The sequence below is a fragment of the Alosa sapidissima genome, chromosome 24, assembly GCF_018492685.1.
Source record: "Alosa sapidissima isolate fAloSap1 chromosome 24, fAloSap1.pri, whole genome shotgun sequence".
NCBI classification, from domain to species: domain Eukaryota; kingdom Metazoa; phylum Chordata; class Actinopteri; order Clupeiformes; family Clupeidae; genus Alosa; species Alosa sapidissima.
In genome coordinates, this window is record NC_055980.1 from 2,549,286 (window position 1) to 2,564,721 (window position 15,436).

Here is a 15,436-nt window from a genome sequence, read left to right on the forward strand (position 1 = left end):
GGAGGAGGCAGCTGAGGGTTGAGTAGCGATTTGAAGGTTGAGAAAAGTTTTCGAGTGTCTGTAGCGCTGATTTTGTCATTGTAGAAAGCCGTCTTAGCAGCAGTGATGCTGGCTGAAAAGGAGGTCAGGAGTGTGTGGTAGTTTTTGAGGTCATCATTTAGTTTGGATTTGTGCCATTTCCTCTCCGCGGCTCTGAGTTTGGTGTGCTGCGATCGGAGGGTATCATTTAGCCATGGATGAGAGTGTTTGGATCGAGCTGGCCTTGTGGTAAGAGGGCACAGCTCGTCTAGACACGAGCTCAGTGTGGAGCAGAGTGAGTCTGTGGCCTCATTAACCTCCAGAGAGGAGAAGTTTTTACAGCATGTTGTCAATGTTTTCAGCAATATTGGTGGTTGCACCACCTGAAGCCTCATCTTGATAGCAGTGTTGTAGTACTCGAGTCCGAGACTCGGACTCGAGTCTGAGTCATTACCTAAATTTGAAGGGTTCAGATGCAAAAGCCTCTAAATGCCACCTACGTCAAAAATGAGATAAAGATGGTGAGTGAATGCTCTCCTCACATAGTATACGTTAATCAAATAATTTAACTTCAAAACACATCAAATAACACTCTCTTCCTGGTCTGAAATATCGATTTCTATGCAAAAACCTATAGGAACCGGATTTTAAATGCTCATTTAAAAGAAATGTGGTCAGACGTATTTAGAGGGTTTTGCATCTTAACTCTTCATTTAGAGACTCGTAACTTGACTTGGATTTGAGCACTGAATGACTCGAACTTGGACTCAGACTCATGCATTCGCACTTGCGATGACTCGTCGAGGATTCGACTTTTTTTGTATCATAAGGCTATAATTGTAGTATGTCATTAGGCTATAATTATGTAATATATTGTAATACTAATTTTAGTGCAAGGGAACTACTGCTAGGCTAGGCTACTGCTTCATGTCATACATCGCAAGTCACGTCATGTTCATATGCAAAGCAAACTAACATTAACTTTAACACCAAAATGCCTGGAGACATGGCCGACGCCATTTCAATGTAGTATTGCCAGGCAATATTAGTTCTCATACATGACATGACATTACCTAACATTACACTCAGCCTAGACTAAACATCAAACACTGCTGCTGGATAGCTGTTCATCGTGACTTGGTGAACAGTGTTTTTCCTGACTGACGCGAGAAGCGAGGTTCCATTCATTCATTTTCATTTGGGGCGTGCCCTGCCGTGCTTCTGTCTGTTAATTTGCAGCAGGCTATTATCGGATCGAAAGAAAAATAAACTAAAAGTTTCCCCGATCAAGATATAGCACTCTTCTTAATTTTGGTGTCATAAAATATAGATGCATAACATTACAAATTGCAAAGTACAAACAAATTGCCTAGTAGAGTGTCAATGTAGCGTGTCAATGTAGGCTTATGTGTCTGCGCAAGTGAAACTGACAAACTGAACCTCTCGTAGGTAGGCCAGAAACAACTATATTTAAGACCACGAATGAAGTGGATTACTGTTACTGTTCAAACGAGCGATTTGATAGCCTAATCCACTGCACGAAAAAAAGGAAATGGCAACTTGTTCTATTTCTAACAGATGAATATCGTAGAAAATAGTAGCCTATGGCGATGGCAGCTTAAAAAAACATTTATTTCACTCATCTCGCTGAAATGAACGTAGAATGTGGCCTGTTGTGCAAAGAAATTAATTAGGCAGATGATCTGCATCTCCGTTAACCGAAAGCTAGTTTTCATCTCCATTGTTGACGTGAAATATGTCTCCATAGTGTCAGTGAAGTGATAACATTATGCAGTTGTAGGTAGCCAGTGTTCACGTCACGGGAGTCAGAAAGAAGCTACCAAGACGGGCCCTGCTCTGTTTCTGTCCCTCCCAAACTGCGCTAAAATTGTGTAGGCTATTTAACAGCCAGATTTTTTTTAAAAATACCCGTGGGAGGCCCTTTTATGATCCACACTACCTCTTACAAAATAGGCCTACTCCAACATCCATCTAGCTCCTGTGAAGTATGAACTTCTACAACACTGCCTACAGAGTACAATCGTCAGCAGTCAGTAACAGCATAATGTGACTTAATGGCCTGTGTGATTGGGATGTGGATTGCTCATTTATTATCAGTAGGCCTACAGTATAGGCTATGATATGGCACCCCTGCATGGAGACAGAAGATTGTCCGTTTTGCTTTTAAGGATTTCATCTGCAATGAGAAAAAAATGGAACAACATGTAGGCTATGCTTACTTTAGTGCTGGACTTGGACTCGACGTGGATCAATAGTGACTCGACTCGGACTTGACTCGGATGAGTAGTGGACTCGACTCAGACTTGACTTGGAATTTTTTTTTAATGACTTGGACTTGACTCGGACTTGAACACTGGGGACTCGAACATGGACTCGGACTCGAGGCATAGTGACTTGACTACAACACTGCTTGATAGTATCACAGTAGACAGACAGTACTTCAAGATGGAGAATAGGCTCTGTGCACTACCATAGTGACAAACTTCCATTTTTTTCTTGAAGTTGGCAAACCAGTTTCCTGTTCGTTGTCATCAACGTGCACATAAGCTGGCATTTTTAGGTAAAAGTAGAAAGTAAGTAGAAAATAGAAAGTAAGTTAATGCCACCAACTTGGCCATAACCTGAAGCTGTTATGTTATGAAAGGCTAACCTACATTTCGAAGGGCACACTTACATCTACTGACAGTTTTTAGGCTATTTATTGAAAACTGACATTGAACTCTAGCCTAGAAATCTAGACACACCCTAGCGGCAGCAAATTTAATTTGCCCTCCCCGGGCTAGGCTAGCAACTCTCCGTTGGCTTGCGAACTGGAAAAATTAAACTTCGATAGGGCCAATCACATCGTGTATAGAGTCGTTAGGCGGGCTTAACATAATGATTGATGGCAGAGTTGCAACGGTTCGGGGTTGCCCTGCTACTTGAAAACAAAGAAGATGGATGTTGCTGTTGACGAACAGCGTGACACAACTTAAGCTTTTTTTACGTTGGCAAAAGTTTGAACTAGCCAACTAGCTCCGCTGGTGGGAAAACGCATGGTTGTAGCGCTATCCTATTGTGTGCAGAGGGAATTTGAAAAACAACCGATTATCCCGCCCCTCGGATTGAGCACTGCGAATGGTGAGTCCCCAGACATACATTTTAATGGAACTCCACCCAACTACAAGAATGATCAGTAAGATTCATTTATGCACAGAATCAGTCTTGATTTACAATATGCCTATGGTGCCAATATGCCTAACTGGGTCGCAATGAACTGTCATTTTTAAAAAGTGGGTCCCCCTAAAAAAAAGTTTAGGAACCACTCCTGGAGTATCTGTGCCTCATCAGAGTCTCTGAACCACATCATCAACTGCACATCCGCAAGCACACATTGTGACAGTGCTGCCTACGCTCCTGCCCCAGTGCCCTAGCAGCACAGGTATCCAACAGAATGCACTTACTGGAATTAGTGGCGTAAGGCATGAGGCATGCTTGGGCATAAACACCCACTGTTTGAATATCAACTGATTAAAACAAATACAATACATGGTGCACATATGTTAGGCAGATATCTGAATCAAATTACTTCCCAGAGAACAACACTTGACCTCCCTGTAAAATGTCATAGTCCAAAAACAAAAAAGACAAACAAAAATGAGCACAAAAACAGCGCAAATGAGCCTGTAACGTCATGCACTGAAAGAGCACGCTAGGAACTAATTTACCTACCACAGCTTGGCAAAAATATATTAGGCTTTAGAGGAGAAGGAGATAAACTATTGTTTACATACTGTATTTATAGGTATATGGTGGATGGCTGTGTTTTGCAGGGATGCACATGTGTTTTGCAGAGCTATTTCTGAATAAGCATGCTATGAATGACTTGAGTGGGTGTATGGCAGACTTGTAGCTGAATATATGAATGACTTCAGAAAGGTGATCACCCACACATACAATATACAGTTTTTCAGATCAGCCCACGGAGATAACAGGCTCTATCTTGGCGATCAGAAACGCATGGTCAAAGGCGAAAAGCTTAAACACATTTAGGGATGTGTCTAGTTCACAATCGGGGTGGTGGTTTTGTTATCAAACGTCGGGCGCATTGTTCAAAAGGGTTGTTCTTCTGTTTTTTATCCTTTCATCCTTTCAACCAATGAGAGTGACATCAGTCATTCCTTTAAACAGCAAGCAGCGCAACTTCAAACAGCGCATCGGTATTTTGCCAGTCAGCGGCGCATTTGAAGGAATCTGCACGCGGGCCCATGTATAGAACACAGGGATTCCACTAAACCTTGCTTTACTGAAACCTGTTTGTGACTGCATCCATCCTGCACTCGCCTATTATTTCAACTCAAAGGCAAAGTGAAACTATCATCACCGACCGTGGTTCTACCGTGGTTCTACCGTGGACCGTGGTTCTACACAGTTATTTACTTTTACTATTGATTGACAAGGGGTTACAATTGAAAACGTAGCCTGAAAAAAGCAACCCTTACCCGAATGAATCCTCAGGCTATTTATCCTGCAGAGAAGTTGTTTGGGACTGCTTGCATCTGTGACAGTGCGTCTTCAACTGTGCTTTACATGCGCCTTTCGCTATAGACCAGGCTTTTCTTGGTCAGTGGTGGAATGATTTTTAGAGGGTGTAAGACAGCGATTTTTGGATCATGCGCCAGACCACACCTTCTGCCACACCCCTGGGCGCAAGGATTAATACAAGTGAAGCGCATGGTGCACAATCTGCCACTGACTGGGTGTAATAAGAATAAGCTTTGCGTTGCGCTTTGCGTAGCGCTTTGCTCTGATCGCCAAAATAGAGCCCTACTGTACGTCACTCCTACCAACACATTCAGTCCTCTTCATACCTCACCAGTTTTGCGTTATGGAACTTCCAAACCAAGACACATTCATAACTATCAACCACATCACTGTCCAAATGATCAGCACTTCTCACAAGGTGGATACACCACCATCTCTGTCCTTGTGTAAAACTCTGCACATTGTTGTTTAGCTCCAGTAACAGCCTCATCCAAAAAGAGCATTGCCCATCCTTTTCCAATATCTTTCCCATCTTCCTCCATCATCACTTTGAGCTGTTCGCTTCTGCTTCATTCTCTCCTTTGCCTTCTCTATCTGCCCTACTTCTCTATGCTGCTCAAATTTGTTTCTCCCTTCTCCTCTGCCTCTTCTTCTTCCAAGTTATAGACTTTCTTTCAATATTTATGAGTAGAGGTCTAGGGACAAGAGGAATGTCTTTTATTTGACTATTCATCTTTCTGAGAGAAATAGAGCTATTTCCGGCAACTGTGAGGAAGCGACAGACCACAGCTGACATTTAGGGTAAATCATGAACGCAGTTCTGAAAATGTACTGTAAAATGGTGCACAGGCACCATTTCCCCCTTACATTTGCCCCCTACAAGTACTAAAATCTGCTTGCATAAAAACATGACAAATACCATTACTTACGTTACACATACATTCTAAAAACAGTCCAGTAAATATCAATATCTGCTCCTTCAGTGGGAGATAGAAAACCATCCTCTCTTCAGGACCTGAATTTCATTTAGATGAAAACTATCCCAATCAGATGACATGTAATTGAAAATATGCATTGTGATGCAACAACTGCTATCCCATTGCATGCAGTTTGAGTTTGAACATATTAAAATCCAGCCATATATGATTGAAGATGTGAAAGAAACACCAGCTGCTACCCTTCTAACGATAACATTCTTGAAATAAAGATCTCCTCTATCTTTGCATCTGAGATGATGATTCTGTCAACAGCTTTGTAGTGCAGATAAAGGTGAACAAAATGGCATTTAGTTCTAAGTAGTGAAAATAAACTCCACCATGCTGTCTGGAGTTTAACAAGCCTTATCTTCTCAATCACTGTGTCCTTGGCTAAACAAAGTGCTATCTCTCTCTCACACACACAGACACAGACATACACACACATACAGACACAGACACACGCACACACACGCACACATGCACACACACAAACAGGCAAACAGACACACACACACACCCACACGCACACACACACCCACACACACATACAGTACACACACACATGCACACGCAAAGATAAACTGCTGCGAAGATATGGACACCATATGCATCCATTCTTTTGGCAGTATTTTTACTAATGGTGATACCAGTGATTCAGAAAAACAAGTAAACATGTTTACTGTAAGGTTGCACAACTTGTCTGACTATCATAGTATCACAAGTTGCATATAATCCTATTTTGCATATCATAGGTCAAAGATATGATGGCTATAAATACTGTGCCAGCAGTACAAGTTTACTGTGTTCCATAATATACTGTAATAACCGCACTACAATAAGTTCAAAATATTACTTTGGAAAAGTAATTAGCAGTAGATTGTTCGCACAGCTGTTCATTGGCCTATCCAAATAAAACTTTTTCAACACTCCAGTCACAGGGAATAGCAGTGAAGATCAGGTGGTGATGGTGTTAAGAAGATACTAATGGCCCTCACTGCAATGGCTGCACCTGCGTACCTTAACTGTGAGGCAGAATGCCTTGCATTGAAATGAAGACAATTAGTGTTAAGATGGAACTATATTGCACAAACAGCCTAAGGAGGTTCGTAACATTCATCCATTTTGTGGTAAACAGGTGCCTGACTTGTTTGAAAGTACTTCAATTGAAATGAGCCACTCCACAATAAAACACTTTCCAACAGTATAACATTACAGTAAGATATTGGCCAGAACCACATCTCTAACTGCTGTCTTAATCCATGTGTCTACAAGTGTAGATATAATAGTAAACAGCCCATATATGACCTGGGCACTACACAAATGAGATAACAGGTTAGCAACTATGGTTTTGGGAAGCGCACCCCAGATCGGGATTGAAAAGTTTTCCCTTTGTTTGCTAGCAATTAGAACCATTTGGATTTAAGTTTGGCATTACAATAATTACATTTATAAATTTGGCAGACAGTTTTATCAAATGACACTTGCATGAGAGGTAACCGTGACCTCAGCATCATTATGGTGACCTAAACATCATTACATTCACATTACATTTACAGCAGGTTCATTCACATTATTCATAATATGCTAATTGGAGTAGTGTGTGATATATATCATCTTCAGTGTTTTTATTTATCCTAAGGGTAATCTCATTGTATCATTGCATTTCATATGTGACCGGCCAAACAAAAATAAGTTAATTTACCATCACATCAAAGAAAATGTATAAAATAAGTTAATTTACCATCACATCAAAGAAAATGTACAGTATAAATATTGCCTACAGCAACAGCATTAATTCACATTGCCTTTTAAAAAATCCTATATGTTCTGGGGATCAAATGTCCTCACTCACAAAACAACTTCCAGCAGCAGGTTGATAGGGTTTATACATCATTTTCAAGTGTCATATTTCTCATTTCCAATTATATGTGAAAACATTGCTCTAGATAATGCCAACTTACAAATCTGCCCCTTTAAAAGACATTCCATATTTATCTTATGCCACATTTTAGCTTATGCGGAAAATATTTAATGGACTGTCATATAGAGCTTGGACGGTGTTTTTTCCATGTCTATAGGGTAGCTTAGCCTAAATACAGCTCACTGCCCTTTGCCAGGGGAAATGAATAGAAAATGGCTAAGAAGTAACCGAGGATGCCGCAGAGCTTTATCATTTATTACTGAACATATCAACATGAACCCGGCACATTCACACACACACATGCATGGACTCAGACCCACTCAGACCCACACAGTGATATTTGCACTGGGTGTGTGTTGTTATCACAGCCTGTCACTCTGGGGTCTGCTATCTGAGGAGGAGTATAGCCCATGTCCTCAATCACACATTCCAGATCCCCCTACAGCCACAAGCAACAAACAGCTCAAAGGGAGAGAGGAGGGAGTGCATCCCTTTCAGCTCTGGCAGTGCCTTCTCTCAGAAACTCCCCACTTTAAAGAGAGGGGAGTTGACTATTAGCTAGGAAGAGATAGCTGTCAGACTGTAATTTCTCTCTGATTATTTTCAGTGGATGGACATTCATCCTCCCTGTCTAATGAGCCTTTGTCAGGGTCTATTAGTGGAGTCACTGAGTGATAGCACAAAGGACTGAGCAACGATGACAGCATAGTCATTATATGGGTTTAGTGATGACACTGGCTCGGTGCCACAGTTCAGTTATGACATCACATTGTCAATTAGTGACTGAACTAGCAAAAGGATACGCAACACAATATAAGTAACACAGTCCACTGATGACATCAAAATAAAATGTGTACTTTGTAGAGATAGCACACTAGACACAAATGGGCTGGGTAATGAGGAATAGAAAAGACAATGGTGGGAAAAGATACAGTGGAGGAGAAGGTCACGACAGCTTTGTCAGCCATAGGGAGGGAACATGGACCTAAACATGAGCCTAAAGATAGTGTATGGTGAGACCACAGACATTTTAGAAACTGAAAGAAACAGAGCCCATTATACAGTAGCTTTGCAGCCATCTTGCAAACTTCACTAGGCTACCACATATATTAGTCAAGACTTTTTTTGTTGTGAGCACATTAAGGAAAAAAACACTCATGGGACATTGCCATGGATTACTCATAACATGTTTAGGATAGACAGAAATTACATTTTCGTCATCACACTGTTTGAAAACACATGGTACAAATGGTTCTCATAATTTCATTTCTTTTTTTTTACTTTGCTCTTGCTCATTCTCATCATTTCATTTCTTTCTTTCCTTTGCTCTTGCTCATGTTGGTCAATAACAGGCGATAACTCTCCCTCCACCTCCTCTAGCCTCACTTCAGTATTGTTGCTTTTTTGTTTTTGAAAATGCTTTTTATATAAACAGCCTTCAAGTCTTGCCTTATTAAATTAGCAAGCTAGATTCCACCAGATGCCAGCAATGCATCTTGTGCTCCCACAAAATTCATCTGCCAAGTACTGTGAAGTAGATCAATGGCTTGAATATACTAGTGTTTTTGATCAGTGCAAATAGCATATAAATACAGACAGATAAATAGACCTCTAAGTGTAATAACTTTTCTAAAACATTATACAATTTCCATAATCATTTTCACAGTGAAGAACAAAATCTCACCCTTTAATTACTCCATTAGACAAACAAATACAGTTGCTGCAAGAAGTGTGGTTAGCTCTGGATGCATTCTCATCGATTAGAAAATTGGTGCACTTGAGAAATCTTTGGCATTGATGCCTAATGAAGTCAGGCCTACTTGAGTTCTGAAGCTGCCACTCATGAGGAGTGTGCTCCACATGGGCTCTGAGTAGGAGTATAAAAAGCCCCACAGATAAGCCTAAGCCTGGCCTGATAAAACACTAAAGAAAAACAGACCCATGTAGGAGAGAGGGGGGGGGGGGAGAGACAGGGGGGGGAGAGAGAGAGACAGAGAGAGAGAGATACAGAGAGAGGGAGAGGGGGGAGATAGAGACAGAGAGAGAGGGAGAGGGAGAGAGAGGGGGAGAGAGAGAGAGAGAGAGAGAGAGAAAGAGGGAAAGGGAAACCACATAAAGATATGCAGATATGTTTATGACATGAGTGGGAAAGGGAGAAGGAGGTCTTTTTTCAGAACTACAAAAAAAATGATTGGCTTGGGGGTCCTGGGACTGTCTTGGTAATGTTATGATGTTGGAGTAAATTCTAAGGGGCTGGCCAAAGCCTGTGTGTTTCATTGGTCCCAGTCCGTATTCTCCTGAGAAGCTTGAAATAGTCACCTCTGACCCTCCAAGGAAGTTACTGTACCAAATGATGGAGACTAAGCACCAGTGACGTCAGTCTGTGAACAACTGTTTTCTCAGCTGAGGATTATAAGCACCAGGACACAAATCTGCTGTCGTGCACACCAATGCATACCATTTCACATGTAGTAGATATCTATAGCTTATCTCAAGTCTGAAGTCTAGTTTTACTTCTCACTGAAACTTGCATTTCAAATGAATGAACAGAAAACAATGATGGTCTCCAATAGAGGTGTTACAATGCCACGCTGCACCGTTGCACCATGGTTAAAAAATGACAATACAAACCGTGGAATGTCACAATGCACTGTGGCAAATCACGGTTTAAAAAATTACGAATGTGTTTTATAAAACATGTGATTAATCTGGGCTTAATATAGACAAGTTTTTGTGAAAACATTTAACTGAGCGTTGTGGCTTGGCAACTTGAAGACAAAATGTGGAGACACTGCATGTGATTAAACACTTTCTGATTTATTCTCATCTTTCCTTTTGTTTTTAGGAAAGGATTTTGGTAAAGCATATTTTCAAGATATTACTCAATTGAGATCCTAGTTTGAGATCATTTCAGTCTTGCTTTGATGAATAGTCTGTATAGTCAGTGTATCAAGCCCTGAGCGCTTAATCGTGTATCGAACCAAATCTTGAGTTGACTGTATCGTTACACCCCTAGTCCCCAAGAACAACAACAACAACAGACAGACGGCAAACCAGCAAACCAGAGAGCACAACCAACAGGGGCCAAATACCAGGGCAGGCCCCCCGGGGCAGTACAGCAGCATCATTAAACTGATCCCCCCCTCTCTCTCTCTCTCTCTCTCTCTCTCTCACTCTCTCTCAATGATAGTTCTTAAGGCTTTCCATCATATAAAACTATTAGAATGCTTATTTATGATGAAAAGGATAGAATGAGTTTCAGCTTGTGCAAGTTTTCACTCAGCTGAGCTGTTTTCCAACTCTCACAGAGGATGCTCATTTCAAAACAAGCCCTGTAGGCCTGTGGGGGAGCTAAGCTGGGAACGCCGGCCCTGTTCTCATGGGTTGGTCCTGATCATTCATTAGGGCACGCTTCTCTCAAGCCAATTGGGGAAGTCCTTTCTATCTATACCCGCAAATGAAAGCAAACAATAACTCACAGAGCCTTCACTGATTCTCATGTTTTCGCTGATGTAGGTCTGTTAGCACGTATCAAGAAAGAGATAGAGCACATGTGGGAGACAGACAGAGCAAGAGAGAAAGAAACTGAACTATGTGAACACTTGAGTGAGAAGCAGCGCTCTGATCCCTATAGAAGTGTGAAAGTGGGGCACATCAATAGGATAGGCAGAATGGACAGGATTAACATGCAGCCATGGGAGCGGACAATCCCCTATGACTGAGTATCAGAAGAATTGATTACTGAGAGAAGTAAGGATGACATTCTAACCTGACACATGTTCAGAGACTATATGTAGTCAGAGAGAACTGAGACTAGCATCACGTTTTCTGACCAGGGTTCACCTCAATTTTATTATTTTTCTTTTGGCAGTTTTACAAATTATGTTAATATAATATACATATAACGACCCCTGTCAACCCTGTGCTGAGGGCAGGCTGGACTGGCCATCTGGCATACCAGGCTTTTCCTGGTGGTCTGACAAATCTTGGGGCCGATAGAATGTCATTTAGGCTTCTTTTATTATCTGTACTAAAATTGGCAAGGAGAGTCAGTGACCCGTTGGTCCATTTACATTGGGCCTACTGGCAAATAACAACTCTTATCAGGCCCCACCCCTCCCACTTTGGCTCACAGCCAAAATATGGTGAGTGCGTCAAAATGTATTAAAGTACATGTAGAAGTTGTTGAGTTAGAGTTGCTAATTGTGAAAACATAACTCAAATGTAGTGGCTTCAACAGTACCCGACATTGCAAGTAGCCTAAGATAGCAACAGGTTGAACCTGGAGAGGTACTGTAAGCAAGCGTATTAGAGGGCAGTGGGACAGTGAGCAGCTGGGGGAGAGTGTACCTGTGGCAAGCATACAGTGCTTTCATGAATAACACGGTCTCACAGGGAGGGAGCAGGTCTGTGTGAAATGCCATACTGACAATGATAATGATTCACTCATTTCGACAAGATAATATGTGATCACTTACTCAGTCAATAACAACATAAGTTACACTATTTGCCATTATTTTTGTTGCTAGCATGGTTCTTTCACACGGTTATAATTCCAACTGACATGTGCATGTTAACTTGATTTTTTTTTGTCATCATAGCTTTGACAAGGCTCACCATATCGTTGGCTATAATCCTGAAACTGGGCTACGGGTTATCACGGTGAAGATTCACGAAAACACTATGATGGAGACTACAGGTACAACATATCAAGTAATTTTCATGCACAAGGCCACAGAAAGCTTTAGGCTACGTAAGACTTTAAAAAACATCAAAGTGAAATGTGTTCATGTAGCTCTGACTAAAATACACCTGCAATGTAGGTAGTATATACATGTAGGGGAAGACATAATTTCCAGCAACACACAACAAATGTGTCTTATGCTTATTTTGTGTAATGTTTAAGTTATCCTATGTGTAGTGGTAACTGTATGAATATATTATAGATTACAGTCTAACTACAATCTAAGGAAGTGTGAGCTATTTCATAAATGCAGGGAAACTGTGCTTGGTCTCACAAAAATATAAATACTGTTTAATATGCTTAATAACTAACAACTAGGTTGTTAAGATACCTAACATTGTCTAATATGTGGTAACATTTCTCCCTTGGCTCACAAAATAAGCAGAACCACACTCTTCCTAGTTCATTTTGGCCTGGTAGTGCCTGGTAGGCACAGACAAATGAGCCAAAAGTAGCAATTGCTGTGTAGAGAATTCAAATAGACCAATTATGTCCTCGCGCTGTATTTGCTGCTTTAACTATTCAAACTCACCAAGGAAACACCTAAACCATTTGTTGTTCTTGCATCTCGGCCAAAAACTGTTAGCTTCCATTTATTTAAACAACCCTGACTCAATGTCTCAACATGACTCAACCAGCTGTTTTAGGAATGTTTAGTCACTAAATTGGCTGAGGGTGCTTTCTAATATCTCTAGTGAATCTCCAGACCTCTTGGCTGAACTGGTAAAGAATTGATTGTACAGATTAAGGAAAGTGTGTAAACACGGCCTAAGCTGTCTGGTGTTAATCAGGTAAATAATGTTTGATATTGGTCTGAATTTTGGTCTATATGCCATTAACTCTTACCCCAACACAGCATCGTTTTGATTGTATAGCTATTTTATGGTCAATCTACACATTGTTCAGTGCATGGAATTGTACTAGCCATACAGAGGGGGTCACTACTGAAAGCGGCAACAACTGTAACTTCATGATACCAAGAAAAGGTGATGGAAGCTGTCTTATAGAGATGGATATGTGATTGAACTACAAAACAGAGGCTATTTTTCATATGACACATCCACATCCACTTTTGCAACTTTCTCTCTTAGTGTGTGTGTGTGTGTGTGTGTGTGTGTTTTGTTGGGTAAATAAGAGTCCACTCTTATTCAGACCGGATCAATTTTCACTTCTTTTGTTTATTGAACTGACCTGTGACTGACTCCACCTGTGCTTTTGAAACAATTTGTCTCTAGAGAAACTAGAGCATAAGGAGGTGGCCATCTTAAATTGTTCTTTTTTAAAAAGTAAAATGTGGAATCATGAGTTACAGTCACCACAATACCTTTCAGTTTGCATGTATGTTGTACACCAAACTGCCCTTTCTTAGTCATCTCCCATTCCCTAATTCAAATAAAGTGCACAGAGTAGAAGGTGGAGAATAGCAACCAGCATTGTAATACATTTCTAAGGCTGCAGGCTTGTAAAGCAATGCTTGAAACACAGACAGACAGTATGAGGTCAGAGGGAACACGTATTCCACACTTCCTGGGCCCTAAAACACTTACAGGCAGAGTGGCAATTGCAATAGATAAAAAACAATAACTCTTTCACTGCAGAAAACACTTGGTCAAACCTGCCTGCATACAGTACATATTAGCTTGACCCATCAGGTAAAACTCAAATGGTTATAACTCTACAACACTACCACACAGCAGAGCACCATATAGAGGGCCTTGGTGCAGTGAAAGTAACCAATACAACATACATGCAAAACACATGCATAATAATGTCGCTATAGCCAATTCCAATTTGCCAAAAGGTTGAAGTATAGTGTTTAGTTATCTGGACTAAATGTGTAAACCTAATTGAAAACACTTCTATGGACCTGACTTTCAAGAGACCTCTGTTTCAAACTCTGACATCAATGTCCATCAGACATTGAGTGTGGATTACTCTGTTAGTCCAGTGTTAAAATAAAATGTCACAAACAATATTTGTTACATGGAACGAGTTTGGCGGAGCAACTCACAATAATTTACATATTAATTTAATATTAAAATTAGGGAGCATAAGGTCAATCTGTCTGAGATAACAGTGTAAGTAAACATCTCTTAACAAAGTTTCTAGATCCTTTCAAGTTCATAACAGTGAAATCATCCTCCTGCACTCCACAGTGGCCGTGTGTGTCAGCCTCAATAGCTTCAATAGGAGTCATGGAAACACATTTTTAAAAGCTAACCAAGATTCCCAACTAAATTCTACCTGAGACTCTCTCTCTCTCTCTCTCTCTCTCTCTCTCATTCTCTCTCTCAGAGGCAGCGGTGTGATGCAATTGGTAAGATTGTTTTCAAATATTTAAAGAATAATGACGGTAGGATCTTGCCATAATAAGAACAGTTACAATTCAATAGAACAATACATTTTATGTCCATGGTTGTCTCTATTGACTTTTTTTGTTAAGTCTCCACAGTAACTTGCCAGATACAGATGCTGTTGCTCCAAACCCTTTGAGACCTAGCTGCCCGGTCTGAGGTAATCCAACACAACCCAGTGGCACAAGAGGAGGATCAAAAGATAGATGGAGAGTGAGGGAGAGAAAGTGTGTGTGTGTGTGTGTGTGTGTGTGTACTGAAAAAGACGGAGAGGAGGTGTGAAAAAATAGAAGAAAAGGATGTCCCACTTTCATAAGCCCTTGATGGATAGCCCTGTCGGTAGACTTTTGCTGAATCCAGAGATTCCCCCACATCTGTGTGAAGCTGTGGTTTAGGCAGTGAGAGCCAGACACACAGCAGCTAAGTCATATGTCTTTACTAACTGCTGTGGGACATCGGGCCCTGATGAAAACAAAGAAGCTGAAAATCCCTACACCAATTCCCATGGGGACCGTGGCAGCACAAAGGTACATTAGGCCCTGGGGGAAATGCATGACCTTACTTTCCATGCCCGCTCCCCCAAACCATACAGAGTGTATGTGCTGCTTAGATAATTGTATGCACAAAACCTTACTGACAAGGACTTGTAGTTCCTAAACCCAACCAGAAAATAATGCACAATAATGCAACACCTATGAAAATTTCATAAGTATTTCCGAATGTACATGTACATAAAAAACAGACCCAGTCAGTTGCATCTGAATGTATTGACCTGGGTGGGGTTTCCCAAAAGCATAATAAGTAGTTAATAAAATCCCTCTTACTGTTGTCTTACGATTTTTGCGGCTTTCCCAAAAGAATTGTTTACAACTTAAGA

General features: G+C 40.9%; 1 protein-coding gene across 14 annotated transcripts in view; it reads right to left on the reverse strand.

Moving 5' to 3' along the window:
• Positions 1-15,436, reverse strand: part of cacna1g (calcium channel, voltage-dependent, T type, alpha 1G subunit) — a 155,896-nt gene that overhangs the window by 120,645 nt on the left and 19,815 nt on the right. The window lies entirely within an intron of this gene.